This window comes from Hyla sarda, chromosome 2 (assembly GCF_029499605.1).
Source record: "Hyla sarda isolate aHylSar1 chromosome 2, aHylSar1.hap1, whole genome shotgun sequence".
In the NCBI taxonomy this organism is placed as follows: Eukaryota; Metazoa; Chordata; class Amphibia; order Anura; family Hylidae; genus Hyla; species Hyla sarda.
The window spans coordinates 146,710,700-146,730,509 of record NC_079190.1 but is presented as its reverse complement, the minus strand read 5'-3'; positions in this window follow the sequence as shown (position 1 = coordinate 146,730,509).

The following is a 19,810-nucleotide window of genomic DNA, read 5'->3' as shown; positions in this document are numbered from 1 at the left end:
ACCACGCATAGCAACCTCTTCAGTCTGCACAGGGAGCCGGAGAGTACAGACATGGCGGAGAGCAGCATTCCACGTGGTGAAGATGGTAAAATGGTGCCGGTACAGCGGAAAGTTGTGGCAGTCGCAGCCCGACTTTTTCAGGAACTTGCTGACCGTCTGCAGCGGTTGTCATTAGACGAAGAGGGGGCCTGCAATCTTCCCCCACTGCCTGATGATGACGACGATTGGCCAGAGACACCTCCAGCTGAGAGAGCAGGGACACCTGGAGGTGCCTCGCCGGTGAGACTGTCCCCTCACCACAGAACTTGGGGCTCATGGGTCGAGATCCCATCGGAGGAGTCTGCAGTGAGTACCCCGCTAGAGGCGGCCTACTCTTCCTCCTCCAGCCCTGAAGCTAAAATACCTCTATCTGCTTTGCCAAGTGCACGACCGTGCTCACCCAAATTGCCGCAATGGGTGTTTGGAGATGTGCCGGAGCTGATCGAATATGTGCACAAGGTACTTTAGCCAATACCTGGGAAGCCACGCCCACAAATCCCAACTGCACAGTGAGAAAGGGCCCGTCAAGAAGCCGAGCTGGCCGAATTGATGGAAAAGTTAAAGGCCCGACACAAAGAATTGTATGCCCCTAAGCACGTGCATTTGCCTCATGAAGAAAAATTACCAAAGAAATGGAGGCATTGTACATACGCAGATGGGATCACCCCCGAGAAGGGGAGGAGCCATTGGAAAGAAGAAGAGCAACTGTGGCCAAGTTCGACAAGGTCAGAGGTTATGGGACACTTCTTGACTGCCACACTGGGCAGACCATCCTCGTAAACCGGCGAGCAGTACAAAGGCCATATCTACACAAGAAGTTCTACACCCTGGAGGTGGGTGAAATTGTGGAGTACACCTCCGTCCAGAGCCTTCGAGGGGAATGGGCTGCTGTGGTCACCAGACCAACTGCCCCAACACAGCTTCCTTTCAAGTATTTCCCGTCAACTGATTGGGAGTCCGATCCCTTTAACTTGAGGCCAAAATGGCCCACTCCTAAAGCCTCCATCATCGTACCCAAGGAGGAGGAGCCTCAACAGCAAAGATCATCTTCTGTGTACAGCAAAGAGCCAAGTTCATCATCTTCTGTGTCCCGCCAAGAGCCAAGTCCTGCACAGGATCAAGAAAGTAGGCCAAAGTTTTGGCCACCAAAATCAGTACCTAGACCCTCTCGGAGCAGTGAGAGTTTGTCTGATCCTGGTGTACCAACATATGTACCTAGGCCCTCTCGGAGCCATGAGAGTTCGCCTATTCCTGAGGTACCGACGAAAGGGTCATGGGTCCATCCTAGTTTTGAGATGGTGCTCAAGCTCTATTGCCCCACTTTGATTACGGCTAGTAAGCCTACAGCCTCTTTGAATCCTACCATCAACCGCTCCACCCTCACCAATGTGGTGTGGCAGAGCTATATTAATTTCATACCTGCCCCTGATGTTGGGAGGTACAGAGGAACCAGGAGAGGCACAACAAGAGTGAGGAAGAATATCCTCTAAAGGACTTCAAAGTGATGTCTTGTTGTTTTATTAACCACTTTTGTTTTACAGCAACTAAGTTCAAGAAGTGTGCCTAGCAGGACTGTGCTAAGATTGTTCCAGTTCAAAGTTCAGCAACGTAACAACTAAGCTTCGTGCCTGACTATTAAGTCAAAAGACTCCTAGCCAGTAGGAGATTCATAAGGACTGTACCCAGCTGATTTGTGGTACGGCCGTGTTTTCCTTTCCCTTCCCATGAACTCTTAGTGTAGGTGGACTGCAGATGCTTACGCGTCTGTTCTATGTATATAATCCTGTATTTATGGGACTCTCTGCTAAATGTTGCACTTATCAGGTGTATGCGCCTGAACCTTGTTGGAGTGTTAGTAAATGTATAATAAAAATGTATATGGTTCTTGTACACAAGGAAGATAGCTTCATGTCTGTGTACATAAAAAGAAAGTAAAGGTTGTACACAGAAAATTGCCTGCTATATGCACGTGTACACCAAACACAAGAATGTAGATAATACTTGTACACATGTACATACAAAGGTATACAAAATGCTCGAAGGTGTTTTAGTAGTTACTCAATAGGTGACACCTCGGCTCCTCCGAGGGTAGTATTATTGCTGTCGCCAATCGCTAGCACCTGTCTCAACAGAAATAATAGGGAAAAATACCCTTAAGATAGTACTTGCACACATAGTACTCTAGACTACTCACTTAAATGTGCTACTTCAGTCTATTTCAGTACATACACAAAAACAAAATGTATCTCACATTTCAAGAAACACTTAGGAATTGTAGCCTATTGATACCCAATTCCTGCCACTGTTAGGTACACTCATATTTCTCCTCTCTGTATTACGTGTGTGAGATGCTCTACCTGGCCAGTAGGTGCTCTTGCGAGTATAGAATTAAACACGTTCTAAAGGTAACCTAGGTAGGTTATTTTGAAATGCTCTAGGGGTAAGTAGCATGTAGCCGATAGACCCTAGCAGCCAAACTTACTGGGGCCTAGCTTCCGGCTAGCCAGTATACCTTTCGTGTACTAACAGGTAACTTATTGTTGGCAAAAAGAAAAAATGTGTGAGATAATAAAAAAATGTTGTCAGCTTGAAGCTAAATGTATAGAGAGCTGTACTAATGTCTATTTAGCCTCATAAAATGTGTAGAGAGCTAAAACAAAATGTTTTCGGAGCTAGCAACTAAATGTCAGATAGCTGCCTAATTGTCTAGTAAGCTTTAAAATGTATAGTAAGCTTAATTAAAAATGTCTAAGAAGCTAGAAACTAAAGGTATAGATAGCTTCATAAAGGTCTAGATAGCTTCATAATTGTCCAGGAAGCCTGTATGATTGTCTAGAAGGATTACTAGTCTACCAATGTTTCAAATGTCTAGAAAAATATCTAGTAGGTTTAAAAGTACCTAATGTGTATAAATGTTTTGTCAGGATATAGTCTAGTTAGCAATCCTGTTCTACCTGCCCTAGCTCCTCTGCCTTAGGGGACAGGCGTCGGGGTCAACTTGTTTTAAGTAAGGGGGTTTGTGGTATCCCGGTACCAGATTGCATCCATTACCTTGTGGTGAGGTCCCCAAAGTCAGAGTCCCTAGTTACCGGTGGGGTCCTCATCTATAGTTAGCCCCTTGTCACCCCTTAAATAGTTAAAACTATTCAAATTCTCGGTGTATATATGTATATAATGTATACTTACCTTGTTGTAGCGTCGCAGGACCTGGGGGTCACGGGATGCGTTCCAAAACTCTATGGTTTATGGTTCAAGGACCTTTGGAGGAAGTGAGGTGATCACCCACCATGCATTGTAACGGTGAGTAACAGCTGACTCAGACCAATCCAAAACGGCCCTGCCCCTGCCCATATAAGGGAGTGGCGGCCATTAGAGGAGGATCTGCGCAGCTGTCGTCAGCAGTGACTAGGCCCAAGCCTTGTGGTAAACGGCCATCTTACAAAACTGTGAGTTATCTCAATCCCTCTTAAGTCTGCAAGATCACTGGACCTAAACAGACCCCTAAATCCGGACGGATCTCTGCATCAATCCTAATTCTAATAACCTCTTGGATAAGCTAATGGTCCGCGGCATCTGTCAATCACTGCCGTACTACATAGAGACTGTATTGCTAAGACTGTTGCTGTTAATTGGATGTACCGCAAGTACCTTAGTAAAGTTTATACAAGTTCAAGTTCATCCCTATTGTGGACCTTCATTCATTTAAGCACGCACCTATCATTTCTGGGAAGGGTGGCGATAGGCCGAAGATTTACCTCAGCGTATTAACCCTCACCCTGGCGTCACGAGTGACAGGGGTTAAGTTAACCCCTCATCTACTAAAGCAATACCCCAACTACACTACCCCCCCCCCCCCAAGGCCCTACCACAGCTTCATCTACTACAACAAGTGTTGGAAACAATGGCTGGTCAGGGCACTGGAGACATGGCGCCTACATCTCACGGCCACATGAGCCCTGTGGGGCTGATCTGGAGGAGGGGCATAGTGGAGCACAGTTTAGGTTTCGTGAGATGGGCGGTTTTTCTAGTCATCTGACAGGAGAGGAGGAGCAGGAACAGCTAGAGGAGCTAGAGGGTTATGAGGAAGGCGAGACAGAGGACCCAGAAGGCAAGACAGAGGACACCGTGGCAGTATGCAGTGGAGATGGAGGCAGGGATTCCCTCCGAGTCACTTGTACAAATGGCACGATGCATTCTCCCTTGCTTGCGTAGTGACCACCGAATTGTCACCATTTGGCAGCTGGATGACTTCTGGCTCTCTATCTTATTGGACCCTCGCTACCTGCACAAAATGGGGGCCTTTTTTACACACACTGAGAGGGAGGACAAACTGACCTACTACAGAGACATCCTATGTAGTCATTTGGCCGAAGCCTATCTGTGCCATCATCCATCCTCTGACTCGGGGCGACCTCTGCGCTCACCTTCCACTACCATGTCTGCTGGGGAGGGGTGGGGTGGTAGGAGCAGTACCAGCTCCATCAGCAGCAGCCTGAGTCTACAGTCGCTGATGATTAGCTTTCTTCACCTGCATAATGAAGCAACTCATCAGCAACAGGTAGACCTGGAGCAGGACCCGAACCAGTAGGTGGTGGCATACCTTGACATGACTATGCCAACACACCTTGAAGATCTGCTGGACTTCTGGGCAGCCAAACTTGATATGTGGCCGCAACTAACAGAGTTTGTCCTGGAAAAGCTGTTCTGTCCGGCCAGTAATGTGCCATTAGAGCGGGTGTTTAGTGCGGCGGGGGCCATAGTAACCCCAAGGAGAACTCGTCTGTCCCCAAAAAATGTGGAGAGACTGACCTTTGTGAAGATGAATTAGGCATGGCTCAGCCTGGATTTCCACCTACCAATGCCTGATGCATCAGAGTAGATTGACTATGGTGCCAAACTTATTTAAGGTGCTGCTCCCCAGTTACAGACATTCCTCCACATCAAACCACAAGAAAGTATTAAGGATATGCATTACGTAAAACCTAACTTTTAATAATATTCTTAGGATAAAATATATGCACCTACATTTTTTTAAAATCAAACAAAAGGAAAGGTGTGCAATAAACACCATGTGCCACCTACACCACCAAGTATTGATGTGATGCAAAGACCTCAAAAAGGTGGAAGGGAACAACATATGGTCCATTGTAACATCTCCTGTAAGGCCTTCTCTCGCATTATTAATTCCCTTCTTGGCAAGTGTTACTCGCCCTAAAAAGGGCGGCCCCACACAGGAACCTCTCTCTATTACCCCCTACAAACACTGCCATATCCCAGGGTATTTAGGTGTAAACAGAGAGAGTTTCCTGTGTGGGGCCGCCCTTTTTAGGATGAGTAAAACTTGTTTTTACCCCCACCTGCTACAATGAACAATACGTTGTTCCCTTCCACCTTTTTGAGGAAAGTGTTACTCTTTTTAAAAGGGCAGCCCCACAGAGGAACCAATCCCTATTTCCACCTAATAACCCTGGGAAATGGTAGTGTTTGTAGGTGAAAATAGGGAGAGGTTCCTGTGAGGGACCGCCCTTTTTAGGGCAAGTCTTACTTGCCAAGAAGGGAATTAATAATGCGAGAGCAGGGCCTTACAGGGGAAGTTTTTACCCCACCAGTTACAGTGGACCATACATTGTTCCCTTCCACCTTTTAGATGTCTTTGCATCACATCAATACTTGGTGGTGTATGGTGCTTTTTGTAAAACTGGTGCTTTTTGAACAAATATAATTCATCCTAAGCATATTATTAAAAGTTAAGTTTTACGTAATGCATATCCTCAATACTTACTTGTGCACACTAACATTTTTACAAAAGAGACCATTTTCTTCTGCCGACCTGCCTCAGCTACTATTCTGATCCTGCCACCTGCCTGATGCCACACATATGATGCCAAGTTCTCCTTTTTTCACTCACTTTCGTCACTGGTTACTGGTATTGCCACCCACCGCACCACTCTGTCACGGATCACTTCAGGACTCCACCTGCCGCCTCCAAGCTGTCTCATTCTGCCACCATATGTTCTCTTCGTGCTGATGCCAGCTACAGGCTGTCTCATTCTGCCACCATATTATCTCTTCATGCTGATTCCAGCTCCAAGCTGTCTCATACTGCCACCATATGCTCTCTTCATGCAGCAGTCCCCTCCAGGCTGTGTCATTAAGCCACTATATGTTCTCCTCATGCTGCCGCAAACTCCAGGCTGTGTCATTCAGGCACTATATGCTGCCGCCAACTCTAGGCTGTGTCATTCAGCCACTATGTGGTCTCCACTTTCTGCTGCCAACTCCAGGCTGTGTCATTCAGCCACTATATAGGAGAAAACAGCTGGTGCTGAAAAAACCTGGCAAGGTTTCCGCAGTACTTTAAAGGACCTGATGAAGAAGGATGTATTTTTAAAGCGCGTTTTCCTACCTGAACCACCTGTTTCATGACTCAGTAAAGACAGCAGATGTTCACTATCCTCGAGTTTGCGCCACTTAGCTGACATCAGACTTTTTTGCCTGAGTACTGTGGAAATCTCGCCAGGTTTTTTCAGCACCAGCTGTTTTCTCCTTTAACTTCACCGCTGGCACAGGGAGACCGACGGCCGGCAGCCTCCCAGCACTGAAACCTTCTACATGCAATCATCAGTGTTGTGCCTGCTTGCACAACACATACAGGTGAGCAATACTCTTATTGCGGGCACACTTTCCAGCCCACCAAAGCTGGGATTAACTGCACTATATAGCGCCATCTCTGCCTTTTTTTCCCTTTTACTTATTCAGCCAGTATATGGTCTCCTCATGCTTCCGCCACCTCCAGGCTGTGTCATTCAGGCACTATATGGTCTTCTAATGCTGCCGCCACCTCCACGCTGTGTCATTCAGCTACCATATGGTCCCCTTATGCTTCTGCCGACTCCAGGCTGTGTCATTCAGCCACTATGTGGTCTCCTCATGCTGCTGCAAACTCAAGGCTGTGTAATTCAGCCACTATATTGTCTCCTCATGCTGCCACCACCTCCACGCTGGGTCATTTAGACACTATATGGTCTCCTCATGCTGCCGCCACATCCAGGCTTTGTCATTCAGCCACAATATGTTCTCCTCATGCTGCCGCAAACTCCAGGCTGTGTCATTCAGCCACTGTATGCTGCCACCAACTCCAGGCTGTGTCATTCAGCTACTATATGTTCTCCTCATGCTGCCGACACCTCCATGCTGTGTCATTCAGCCACTATATGGTCTCCTCATTCTGATGCCACCTCCAGGCTCTGTCATTGTGCTCCTCTGCCACAGTGATTCTAATAGCGACGCCTCTGATCTGCATTTCCTACTGAATGACAGTATTATTTCACTAACCCAGCATACATCCATTGCGTGTTACAGCAAGGCAATGTGTTCTACACCCCTATTGAGGCCAGAAATAGCTGTTTTTAATAGCGAATCGCCGAAAATGAATTTGAACTGAAACACATTTTTGGGGAATATTCGGTGAATGGGCCAAATGGAATTTTTTTAATATTTGCTCATCTCTAGTTGTGATCATTGGAAGCCAATCCTTTTCTATTGTATCATACAAAAGAAAAGTAATCATTTCCATCCAACGGGCATCGATTTTGTCATTCCTAGAACAAAACAGATAGTATTCGATCATATTCCTGGAACATAACAGATAATTAAAATAATACAATTTTTTCCAAATAAACAAATCAAAAACAAAAAACAAGGACACAGTTTCCACATTGTTGATCTTCTGTATCTGGCATAGATTTTAGTTTCAATTTTTAGCTGAAAATTTTAAAACATTTGCTTCATCCATGATACCACATCACATTGTGTAGTGTCAGCCCACAATTTATACTACACTTCCACTTGGTGAGTACAGTGGACAGTGAAAGTTGTCCCTTCACACTCTGACGTTATCCAGTCACTGGGAAAAAATAGCTTACAGTGGCATAGCTAGACCATATTCACTTAAAAATGTTTCTGAATATACCCTTACTGTTATATTGAAATACTGTATATTCCCAATGGAGTATCCAATGTAATGAATGCTCTTTGACCTTTTTTCAGGAAACTTGAACAAATCTAAAAGGAGTTTCCGATCTCTAAACAAGTCAAAGGCAAAAGCCTCAGAATAGCATTGGCCATCACAATGACCAATCAGATGTCAACTTGTAGAAGAAACTTAAATGGGTACTCTGCCCCTAGACATCTTATCCCCTATCCAAAGGATAGGGGATAAGATGTCTGATTGCAGGGGTTCAACCGCTGGGACCCCCACGATTTCCCTGTGGCACCTGTCATTCATTTAGAGAGTCGGGTGCAGTGCCAGAGGCTTGTGATGTCACGGCCACGCCCCACTCGTGACATCGCGGTCATGCCCCCTCAATGTAAGTCTATAGCAGGGGGCGTGACGTCTGTCACGCCCCTTCCCATAGGCTTGCATTGAGGGGGCGTCGCCGTGAAATCACTAGCGGGATGTGACCGTGACCTCTCGAGCCTTCATCCCACATTGCCAATCATCCGACATGGAGTGAAGTTCGCTCCGTGCACCTGATGTCTGGGGTGCCACAGCTTTTGGATAGGGGATTAGATGTCTAGGGGCGGAGTACCTCTTTAACCCCTTAAGGACGCAGCCCTTTTTCAACTTAAGGACTGAGCCCTTTTTCGCAATTTTGACCACCGTCACATTACGCATTAATAACTCTGAAACGCTTTTACCGAATATTCTGATTCTGAGATTGTTTTTTCGTGACATATTCTACTTTATTTTGGTGGTTAATTTTCATCGTTACTTGCATCCTTTTTTGGTGAAAAATCCTCAAATTTCATGAAAATGTAGAACATTTTGCATTTTTCTAACTTTGAAGCTCTCTGCTTGTAAGGAAAATGGATATTCCAAATAAATTTTATTTTTATTCACAAAAACAATATGTCTACTTTATGTTGGCATCATAAAATGGACATAATTTTACTTTTTGAAAAAAATAGAGGGCTTCAAAGTAGAGCAGCAATTTTCAAAAATGTCATGAAAATTAAAAAATCTGAAGGAACGGATGTTATAGAACTACAACTCCCAGCAAGCCTGGGCAGTCTAGGCATGCTGGGAGTTGTAGTTTGGCAACATCTGGAGGGCTACCGTTTGGGCACCACTGTAACAGTGGTCTCCAAACTGTGACCCTCCAGATGATTGCCACAGTAAAGATCGCTTTACTGCAACTTTCCTTTCCCACCCCCTACCATCGCCGTGATCTCCGCTGATGTCTCCAATGATCTGCTGTCTAGTGTTGAGCGGCATAGGCCATATTCGAATTCGCGAATATTCGCGAATATATGGACGAATATTCGTCATATATTCGCGAATATTCGCATATTCGTTATAGTCTCGTTTTATTTTCGCATATGCGAAAATTACCATATGCGAAAATTACCATATGAGAATATTAGCATATACAAAATTAGCATACGCGAGAATTCGCATATGCGAAAAATAGCATATGCTAATTTTCGCATATGCGAATTTTCGCACGCCAGTCTCACACAGTAGTATTACAGCCTTCTTTACACCACACAAGCTGGAAGCAGAGAGGGGTGATCACTGTGATGTGTACTGTGAAAAAAAAAATAAAAAAATAAACGAATATTCGTAATTACGAATATATAGCGCTATATTCGCGAAATTCGCGAATTCGCGAATATGCGATATTCGCGAATAATATTCGAATTGCGAATATTCGTGAGCAACACTACTGCTGTCCCCACGCCATCTTCTTTGCAGGTACCCGGCCTCCATTTTCTCCCCCCTGTTCTGCCCGACATCCAGGGGTGGGCAGAATGGGGGTTTCCATGGCAACCCACTGTCCTGCGCTGCCATTGGTCACAATTCATTTCTGACCAATGGCAGGGGATAGGAGGAGATCGCAGCACTGCAACCTCACTCTTATTACTCAGGATGATCGGGGCTGTCACTGACAGCTCTGATCATCCATATTTTCCGGGTGATCGAGTCACCAGAGACCCGATCAGCCCGGAATAGCAGAAAATTGACATGCAATTTTCTACGATCGCCGACATGGGTGGGGGGTCTCAGGATCCCCTTTGGCGATGTGCCGGTATGCCTGCTGAATGATTCCAGCAGGCATCCCGGTCCCCAACCAGCTGGCGGCGAGGACCGGAATTCCCACGGGCTTATGCATATGCCCCACGTCCTTAAGGACTCGGGATGCAGGGAGTATGCATACGCTCCACGTCCTGAAGAGGTTAAGTATGCAAAAACGTCTATAACAAGTAATTCTGAAGACACACAGTGAAAAGAAGGCTCATAGTATGAGTTACATGATAACAATGAACTTCTCATAAAGTAAAATATATTTATTATATATTTAGACAAGTTTTGTCCAAATAGTATGAAACAAAATAACTTTGGTGACACACTTTAGAATTTTGGACTTCATAAAAGACTAAGAAAGTGTGCTAGGAAATACTTCAACAAATACTAATGTTGTTCTTTCAGCAATGTAACATTGTTTACACAGTTTTGACATAGTAATTGTAAATTATGACATCAAGGTAGAAAATTACAGCTTTTCCAGTGATATATGCGAATATTTGAAATGTCAATACATACCCTTCACCCTTTTATCGCTGTTCTTGTTACATGGATCAGCTGAACAGGTGCAGTGAATAAGAACAGATCACTACAATTTGTTTAGCTGCCCTAGGGAGATTGGTAAACAAAAAAAGGGCATGTAGTGAAAAAAAGATTTGTAGATAGGAGTCAAGTCATTCGACTGATTTAAATGGTCAAAGAAAATATCAGGGCTTTGAAGAAATTTCTGAATATTTGATCTGCTTCTTAGAGAATAAAATGAGTAGAGTACTATATGTTGATTAGTTAACTACATGTACTATTTTTAATGTGCATCAGTGTGACACTTAACAAACAGTCTTGAACTGAGCTCCATTTGCATATGATTTCTGTCACAGCACGAAAAAAAGCTTTTGCTGCTTTCATCTGCCTTCTTTCTTTATGCATTTATAAGCAAGTGCTCATCTGTATAGACACTCTAAAAGAGTCCTTTAGGAGGCCGTCTTCTGACATTTGGAAATCCCTCTTTGACAGAGATCCATGTTTATGCTTGCACAACCAATGGCAAGCTCATATGCATATCTGCCTTGGCATAACATATTTGCATTAATTATTTTTATGTCTTATCTGTCAACGCAATAAAGCTGGTCTACGGTATACTTCTTTTAAATAGAATATGCTTTGCTATTACATAAATTATTTTTTGTGGGGAGAGGAGGGAATCCAAAAGTCTCCAGGATTTTCTGCCACTCAGCACCAGGCACCTGTTATCAGTGGAAATGTCTAGACTGATTCATATAAAACTTCCTTATGTCACATGGGTCCGAAGCAATGCTTATTGAAAGTGCCACCTATTAAGTTGACATCTTCATGTGATCCTTGATAGACTATTTAAAAGTGTTGGGCAATTGTCCTTGAGGTGCCATTATGTTCTATTATTTACCAATGGTAATGCAACTCACATTCATTTAATACTGTATTATAAAGGTGGTGGGAAACTGTCTGGTGTGTACTGTTGAAGCAAAGCCTCTTTCATGAAGGTAAAATGTCCCTGCCATTTCAAAGAGACATTTCAAAACTTTTGATTGGTCAGATTGATTGGTCAGATTGCTGAGACCCCCACTGATCAGGACAACGAGCAATTTACTCCTTAGCTCACTGCAGACTGTTCTACTGGATAGCCCCATAGACTTATAATTGGGCTGCAGAACTGAGATTGCTGTGGAACAAGGAGTGATGCTCGCTAATGCAGTGCTATTTTGCCAATTACAATCAGTGGGGTCCATAAGATGACTTACCTGTAAAGGCAAGGCCAACATCAGGGCAGTATTGGGAGTACTGACATCACATGCCAGGGCCAAATGAAACATAAAAATGGGCCCCTTGCTGTTGGCTCTGTTCCTATCCCTGCAATGTCTGGGCGCCAATGTGGTTCGGCAGTATGGGGCCCTGAATTATATGATGGCGGTCTTGTGTCTACAGAACTGAAATACCTTGCCTGGCTCTGATTGTTTTTATGTATATAAGGACAACGATTGTTCTACAAAATAGAGCAAAGTGAATGTATCTGCTAGTTTTTTATTAACTGATAAGAGCCAGCTACTGAAACATGCTCTGTTTTTCTAATCTGTATCTATATTTTATTGTAATTTGATTTATTTTAAGTCCATTATAAAGGGGCATTCATCTTGCCTTAGATGTTTTTTATAAGCATTTTGTGACTTGCTTTAAGGCAAGCCCCCTAGGTATACAGTAGACACAATTAACAGCTCCATATCCTATTATTTGTGGGGTGAATGCATGCTCTGAGATCTCTGTGACCTGTGCAGTGGTCATCCATATCATCACAGACAGAACAAGAGTCTCAGCATAGCTTTAGGCTTAGTGGTGAGAATTAAAATAGCTAGATTTAAACAATAGGTCATTCTCTCTTGACGCATTCCCTTGAAAATGAATCTGCCAACTGCAATTCATGTTCCAATCTACTGACACTATTAGATGCTTTTTTCTCTGCTGACAAGTATCAAAGAGATGTTCCCAAAGCTCTGAAGTTCTAACGGCTTAAACTCCTCCTTGTTCCCCTCTCATCCATGTCCCTGCTTGATTGACAGTCAGTGGAAAACTGAGCCCTGTTTTACATTCTCACACCTGCACACAATTTGTATGTACTGCACAGGGATAAGATTTGGAAACAGGACTGGGTGCTGAAAGCTGAGCCCTAGTTGTCAATCAAGCAGGTCAAAGGAAGGTCGGCTGATGAACTGGTGACAAGATCATGAGTGACCAAGGCAGAAGAAAGTATGGATAGGGTGTCAGTGTGATACTCTGAGCAATGATCTGCAGCTGAAAGTTTTTGGGTCCTGGCATTCAAGTGTACACCCATTAAAAGCAATGATATTCCCTCATTGCAGTGATTTATTTTACCCTTGCCATACTGCAAATTTTTTCAGGAATGGTTTGAGGAATGTGAATTGAGGCATCACTTTTAGAATCACTGCCGCAGAGCGGCACAATGATAGAAAATGGAGGTGGCATCAGTATGAGGAGACCATATAGTGACTGAATGACACAGCGTGGAGGTGTAGGCAGCATGAGGAGACCATATAGTTGCTGAATTACACAGCTTGGATGTGGTTAAAGCATGAGGAGACCACATAGTGGCTGAATGACACAGTGTGGAGGTGTTGGCAGCATGATGAGACCATATAGTGGCTGAATGACACAGCGTGGACGTGTTGGCAGCATGAGGAGACCATATAGTGCCTGAATGACAAAGCCTGGATCTGGCAGCAGCATGAGTAAACACTAGGGCTTCACAATCCCTAAGATTAAAACATTAATTTGAAATTGAAATTGAAGATTAATGGTAGCTAACAAGGAGTCACATGTCACATGGCAGAGCCTGGAGGTGGCATCAGTAAGAGGAAACCATGTAGTTGCTGAATGACACAGCCTGAAGCTGGCAGCAGCATGAGTAGACAATAGGGCTTCACAATCCCTAAGATTTAACAGTGAATTTTGACATTTCTATTGAAGATGTATGGTACCTAGTGCTTCCATAAACATATATAGGTAATGTCCTAAGCCCAGGAGCATCACCAAACCATGTAATTGCTGAATGATACAGACTGGAGCTACCTGAAGCATCAGTAAAACATATATTGGATGAATGGCACAGCCTAGAGGTGGCTGAAGCATCAGTAAAACATATATTGGATGAATGGCACAGCCTGGAGATGGATGAAGCATGAGGATACCATATAATGTCTGAATGGCACAGCCTGGAGTTGCCAGAAGCATGAGGAGACCATTGAAATTTAAGATTTTTTAAATAGAAATTTAAGATTTTGAAATTGAAATTTTAACTCCCAAGCTTTAGTGCCCTGGGCCCTGGCATGTGGGTACAAAAGACCAAATTTAACAATGAGTCACATGTCACATGGCGGTACAATGACAGAGCCTGGAGATGGCATCAGTCTGATGAGACCATATAGTGGCCGAATTGCTGCCTGGAGTTTGTGGCAGCATGGGGAAACCATATAGTGTCTGAATGGCACAGCCTGGAGCTGGCAGCAGCATGAGTAGACACTAGGGCTTCACAATACCTAAGATTAAAAGATGAATTTTGAAATTTAAATTGAAGATTTATGGTAGCTAGTGCTACCATAAACATTTTTAGGCCCAGGCCCAGCAGCATCAGTAAATCATATATTGGCTGAATGACACAGCCTACAGTTGGCTGAAGCATGAGGAGACCATATAGCGGCTGAAGGACACAGCCTGGAATTGGCAGAAGCATGAGGAGACCATTGAAATTTAAGATTTTTTAATAGAAATTTAAGATTTTGAAATTGAAATTGAGGATTTTGAAATTGAAATTTTAAATTTTTTAGTGCCCCGGACTTCGGCGTGTGGCTACAAAAGACCAAATTTAACAAGGAGTCACATGTCACATGGCAGCACAATGACAGAGCCTGGAGATGGCATCAGTATGAGGAGACAATATAGTGGCTGAATGACTGCCTGGAGTTTGTGGCAGCATGAGGAAACCATATAGTGGCTCAATGACACAGCCTGGAGGTAGCTGAATCATGAGACCATATAGTGGCTGAATTGCACAGCCTTGATGTTGCTGAAGCATGAGGAAACCATTGAAATGTAAGATTTTTAAATAAAAATGTAAGATTTTTAAATTGAAATTGAGAATTTTTTAATTGAAATTTTAACTCCCAAGTTTTAGTGTCCCGTGCCCCGGCGTGTGGGTACACAGGACCAAATTTAACAAGGAGTCACATGTCACATGGCAGCACAATGAGAGAGCCTTGAGGTGGCAGCAGCAGCATGAGTGCCATGCCGACTGAGGGTTGAGTCTGAGGAACTGTTGACTGGGGGTGTCAGATGTCACTTGGGATGAAGTGGATGACTGAGTGAATCGATCAATCACGGCTGCTGGGTTGCTGGTCGAGACACGACTGCTAGCTGACACTGGGAGTTCAGACCTCTCGCTGCGACTCTGGCTGCCACATGCCCCTACTCTGCTGTGACCTCTTCTTGCGCCTGACGAGATTAGGCCTCTGCCACTCCACTGTGCACGTCCTGGCACTACTCTGCCTGACATACTTATTGCGTATATGAGGGGAGTACAATACGCTTCACTATGCTTAAAACAGTATTTGTCTAGAACACCAGCCGGTGAGTACTTTTTGCTGTCCTTTCACAGTATATAGACCCTTGACAGATTAACAGGTACAAAATAGTACACTACTTAGATGTAGGTATGTGGTATGCACTTATGAGGGCAGAAAAATGCACTACTGTACACTTCAAAAATTATTTGAGTAAAACACCAGCCGGTGATTACTTTTGGCTGTCCTTTCAAAGTATGTATGCCCTTGACAGATAAACAGGCAAAAAATAGTACACCACTTAGATGTAGGTATGTGGTATGCACTTATGAGGGCAGAAAAATGCGCTACTGTACGCTTAAAAAAACGTATTTTTGTAAAACACCAGCCAGTGATTACTTTTGCCTGGACTTTCACAGTATCTAGGCCCTTGAGAGATTAACAGGTACAAAATAGTACACTATGTAGATGTCCGTATGTGGTATGCACTTATGAGGGCAGAAATATACGGTACAGTACGCTTAAAAAAACTTATTTTTGCACAACACCAGCAGCACACAACAGTGCTGCAAAAAAAGCTGTGTACTAAACACAAAATTGCACTCTGTCAAATGACTAGTAGGAATGGACTGCTGGGTATTATACCATCTACTGCTGGGTATTATACCGTCTAGTATAACCAGCAGATGATTTGTTGTGGAACAAAGACACAGAATTGTGCTGAAAATGTATTCCTGCCTTATCTGCTAAGGTTTATGAAGTTGATGCAGCTTGTTGAAATGTATGAGGCAACACACAGCTATGTGCCCCTCTCTGTAATACAATGCTGAAGAACATGACTGAGAGGTTAATGGCTGCAGTAAAAATACTTTTCAGTGAAAAAAAACACTGCTCTCTGTCCACCAGAACACTGATGTGACTAGGATGTAAAACGCTGCTGGAATGAGCTTTTCTGTGTAACACACACACAGCAATGTCTGTCCTATCTCTATGCAGTGTAATGAATGATATGAGGAGCCGCAAAATGGCTGCCGAATATATAGGGCTGTTACTTCACAGGGGTGACTGGCTGCTGATATGCTGCATCCTGCATGTGATTCAGAGTCATCCCGCCTACTTCCCTTCCCGCCTTGCCTTCCCACCTTCTCAGCGTTCCTTGCCCCATGTACTGACATGTGGGTCTGCCATTTCATGCCCTGGAGCCTGGATCGCAGTGAATGGAGTTTAATGAAGTGATTCGCGCAATAGAATCACGGCGATATTCGCATTAGTTGCAAATCAAATATTTCATAAAATTCGTAATGAATTTGGGTTCGTCAGCTTCGATTTGCTCATCTCTAATTATTAGGCTAGTGATTCATATGTTATGGCTGATTGGTGTAAAATGAGAAGATTGAAAACAGTGTTGTCTAAAGGAAAAACACTATTATACCTTTAAAATGACCTGACTAAACCCCCAAACCAAGACAAACCACATACAGATTTCTATAATGATCATCATGTGTTGTTTGTTGACCAATTGTCATATTATTCACTTTCATTGGATAACATCAACTAATTTCTAATCTTATATTATATAATCCATGGTTAGTACTAGCATAGGGTAGAATAGTGCTTACATTAATAGTTACTCTATAGGTCCTTTCATAAACAGAACATTCACTTGCAGCATGAAAAACTTTTAAAAGCAAAGAAAATGTGTGAGAGGATGCGAGTGGTGATCTACAGTGTGTGTTTTTGTCTTAAGTGTGGTACCTAAGATTACGAGACTTTACATTTAGGGAGTTTGTAGTAGTTTCCTTCTGTGTGTTGTGTATACTGTATCACAGTTTTAAGCTATCTATGCCATCCCCTTTAGTAATGCTGTCCAATGTACATCCTGCACAATGTATATAATCCTTAAACAGCCATTAGATGGTCCATATTGCTGAGTGAGATGTATACACTTTGCTGATATGGAAGCCAAAATCCTGGATCCAAAGGTGCAACTGGCAATATTGAGATCTATTGACCACATGGAAAAGAGTCTGCACTTCCCAAAGCAAACATTTACTTGGGCAGATATGGAGTAGGATGGTAGTATGGAAGAGTGAGGCAGTTACCTGGGTGACAGAAAGTATTGGGAAGAGTGTCAGGCCATTCCCAACATGTTTGCCAAGTGGGCAGATAGGGGGGATATTAGTTGAGGGCTACCTATGCTGCAGAAAGACACGGCTTCTTACAGCCAGGTGGCGTATGCTCCTGTAAGGAGAAGAATTTGAGTCTAAGCCATTCCAAACAGGTTCTGGCATTGGAGACTCAATTATTGGGGGACAGACAGGGTGATCTGTTACAAAGACCAGCTTCTTCAAACAGTATGCTGTCTACTTTGAGCTTGAGTTCGACATATCATGTATTGGATTGACAGATTACTGGGAGTGATTGGTAGAGACACAGCAGGTCATGGTCAACATGGGCACCAATGACAAAGTTAGAGAAAGATGGAGAGCACTAGGTCATGCAGATGCTTTGCCATGCCATGCCACCATAGACTTGTATGGAAAGGGGCGGGCCGTGATGTCACGAGGGGCGGAGCCGTGACGTAACGATGCTCTGGCCCTTGTATTGCGCGTCATTACATGCAGAGCGAACTCGCTCTGTGCTGTAATGATAGCGCAGTGCCGCAGCGGGGATCCCGGGGCTCCCCAGCAGCGGCACCGCGGCGATCTGACATCTTATCCCCTATCCTTTGGATAGGGGATAAGATGTCTAGGGGCGGAGTACCCCTTTAAGGACCAGGTTTTTTTTTTCCTTTTTGCACTTTTGTTTATTCCTCCTCACCTTCTAAAAATCATGATTCTTTCAATTTTCTACCTACTGACCCATTTGAGGGCTTATTTTTTGTGCCACCAATTTCACTTTGTAATGGCATCAATAATTTTACCACAAAATCTATGGCGAAACCAGAAAAAAATATATTTGTGGGGCAAAATTGAAAAAAACCCACCATTTTGTAAATTTTGGGGGTAAAAATTACACCTTATCTTTAATATGTAGGTGCATATGATTAAAGTGATACCCAATTTATATAGGTTTGATTTTGTTTTACTTCTGTATAACTTTTTTATTTTTCCGTATGCGGGGATGTGTAAAGGCTCATTTTTTGCACCATCATCTGAAATTTTTATCGTTACCAAATTAAGCCAGCTTTATACACTGTTTGCTGGCTTAGGATGAGCCGACTCGTCCTTAGATGGCAACCAGTTAAACTAGGGACTGGGAGGGAGGGTAAATACAATATAGAAGGGGATGACAGTGTAGATGAAGAGCTACAGCTGAGTAAAAGTGGGGGTGGAGATGAGGGAAGAGGTATAACAGTTATTAGGGATATAATACAAATACAAATATATAAAAACATTAAGTGTGTGTACTTATGCCAGAATCCTCACTTAAAAGATTGATGAACTAGTAAGATTGAGTATTGACGTTGGAAGAAAAATATGATATAGTTGGAATAAGTGCGACATGACTGGATGCAAGCTATGACTAGGCGGTTCATTTTAGTTTCAGGTAAATTACCTTTCTTACATATTATGACCATAAGTGAGAAAATTCGATTTTCTATGGGTGGAGATAAGGTGCAGGAGAAAGAGCAATAAAATACTGATAGGGGTTTGTTATAAGCAGCAGAAAAGCTGCTTTTTAAAAAAAAAAAAAAAATTGGAAAAGGGAGGTGATTGAAATATTTAGTTTAAAACATTTTTTTTTCACATAAGGCAAGTTTTAACAATCACAGAGCCATGGAATACCCAGAAACAAAGGTTAAGCTTCCCCAGCAACCCATCGGTACCCCACAATACGTTGCAGGGGTGCCGATGGGTCCACTAGACACCAGGGATAGTGGTATCTGCCTCCATAAGGTTTTTTTTCCTTCCTCTGGAACACAGTAGGGTTATAGGTTGAAGTTTATGGACTTATGAATTATGAACCAGAACATGTGGTCCTAATAACTCTTTAAAGAGGCCAAGATTAACTTATTAAGACCAAATCAGAATACATAATTACTAGAGTTGAGCGAATTTTTCAAGAGGTTCTCTGGGAACCATCAATGAAAGCCTTAAAATGTGTGCATAACACTGCTTTAGATCTCCAAAGCCCTGTATAACATTGCTGGGATGACCTAGAAATTAATTTAAAGTGGTTTTAAAGCTACGTTATTTTCAAAGTTGGGGCAACATGCAGAAACCCATGGTAACTGACAGCTTGAAAATACACTGCACTAGTGGATTTTGTAAGCTTTTTAACAATAAAATAATGGTGCATAAAATATCCCTGTTTGTTGGCAAATGCCTGCTGGTGATAAAATGCAAATATAGATATCAGAAGATGCAATGGCTTTTCCCAACTGTTTAAAAAAAATCTCTCTTTTAGAGAGTTGCATCAGGATTGAGGACTTTGGCTCAAAATAGTGAAGAATTTGTAGTTATTGAACAAATAACTTTTTTAAATATTGAAGAGCTGAAACAATATTTTTCTTTTTGGTAGGTGTAACAGAATTGGTGACAGTGTCTAAAAATATTAAAGAAACAGTAAACAGCAA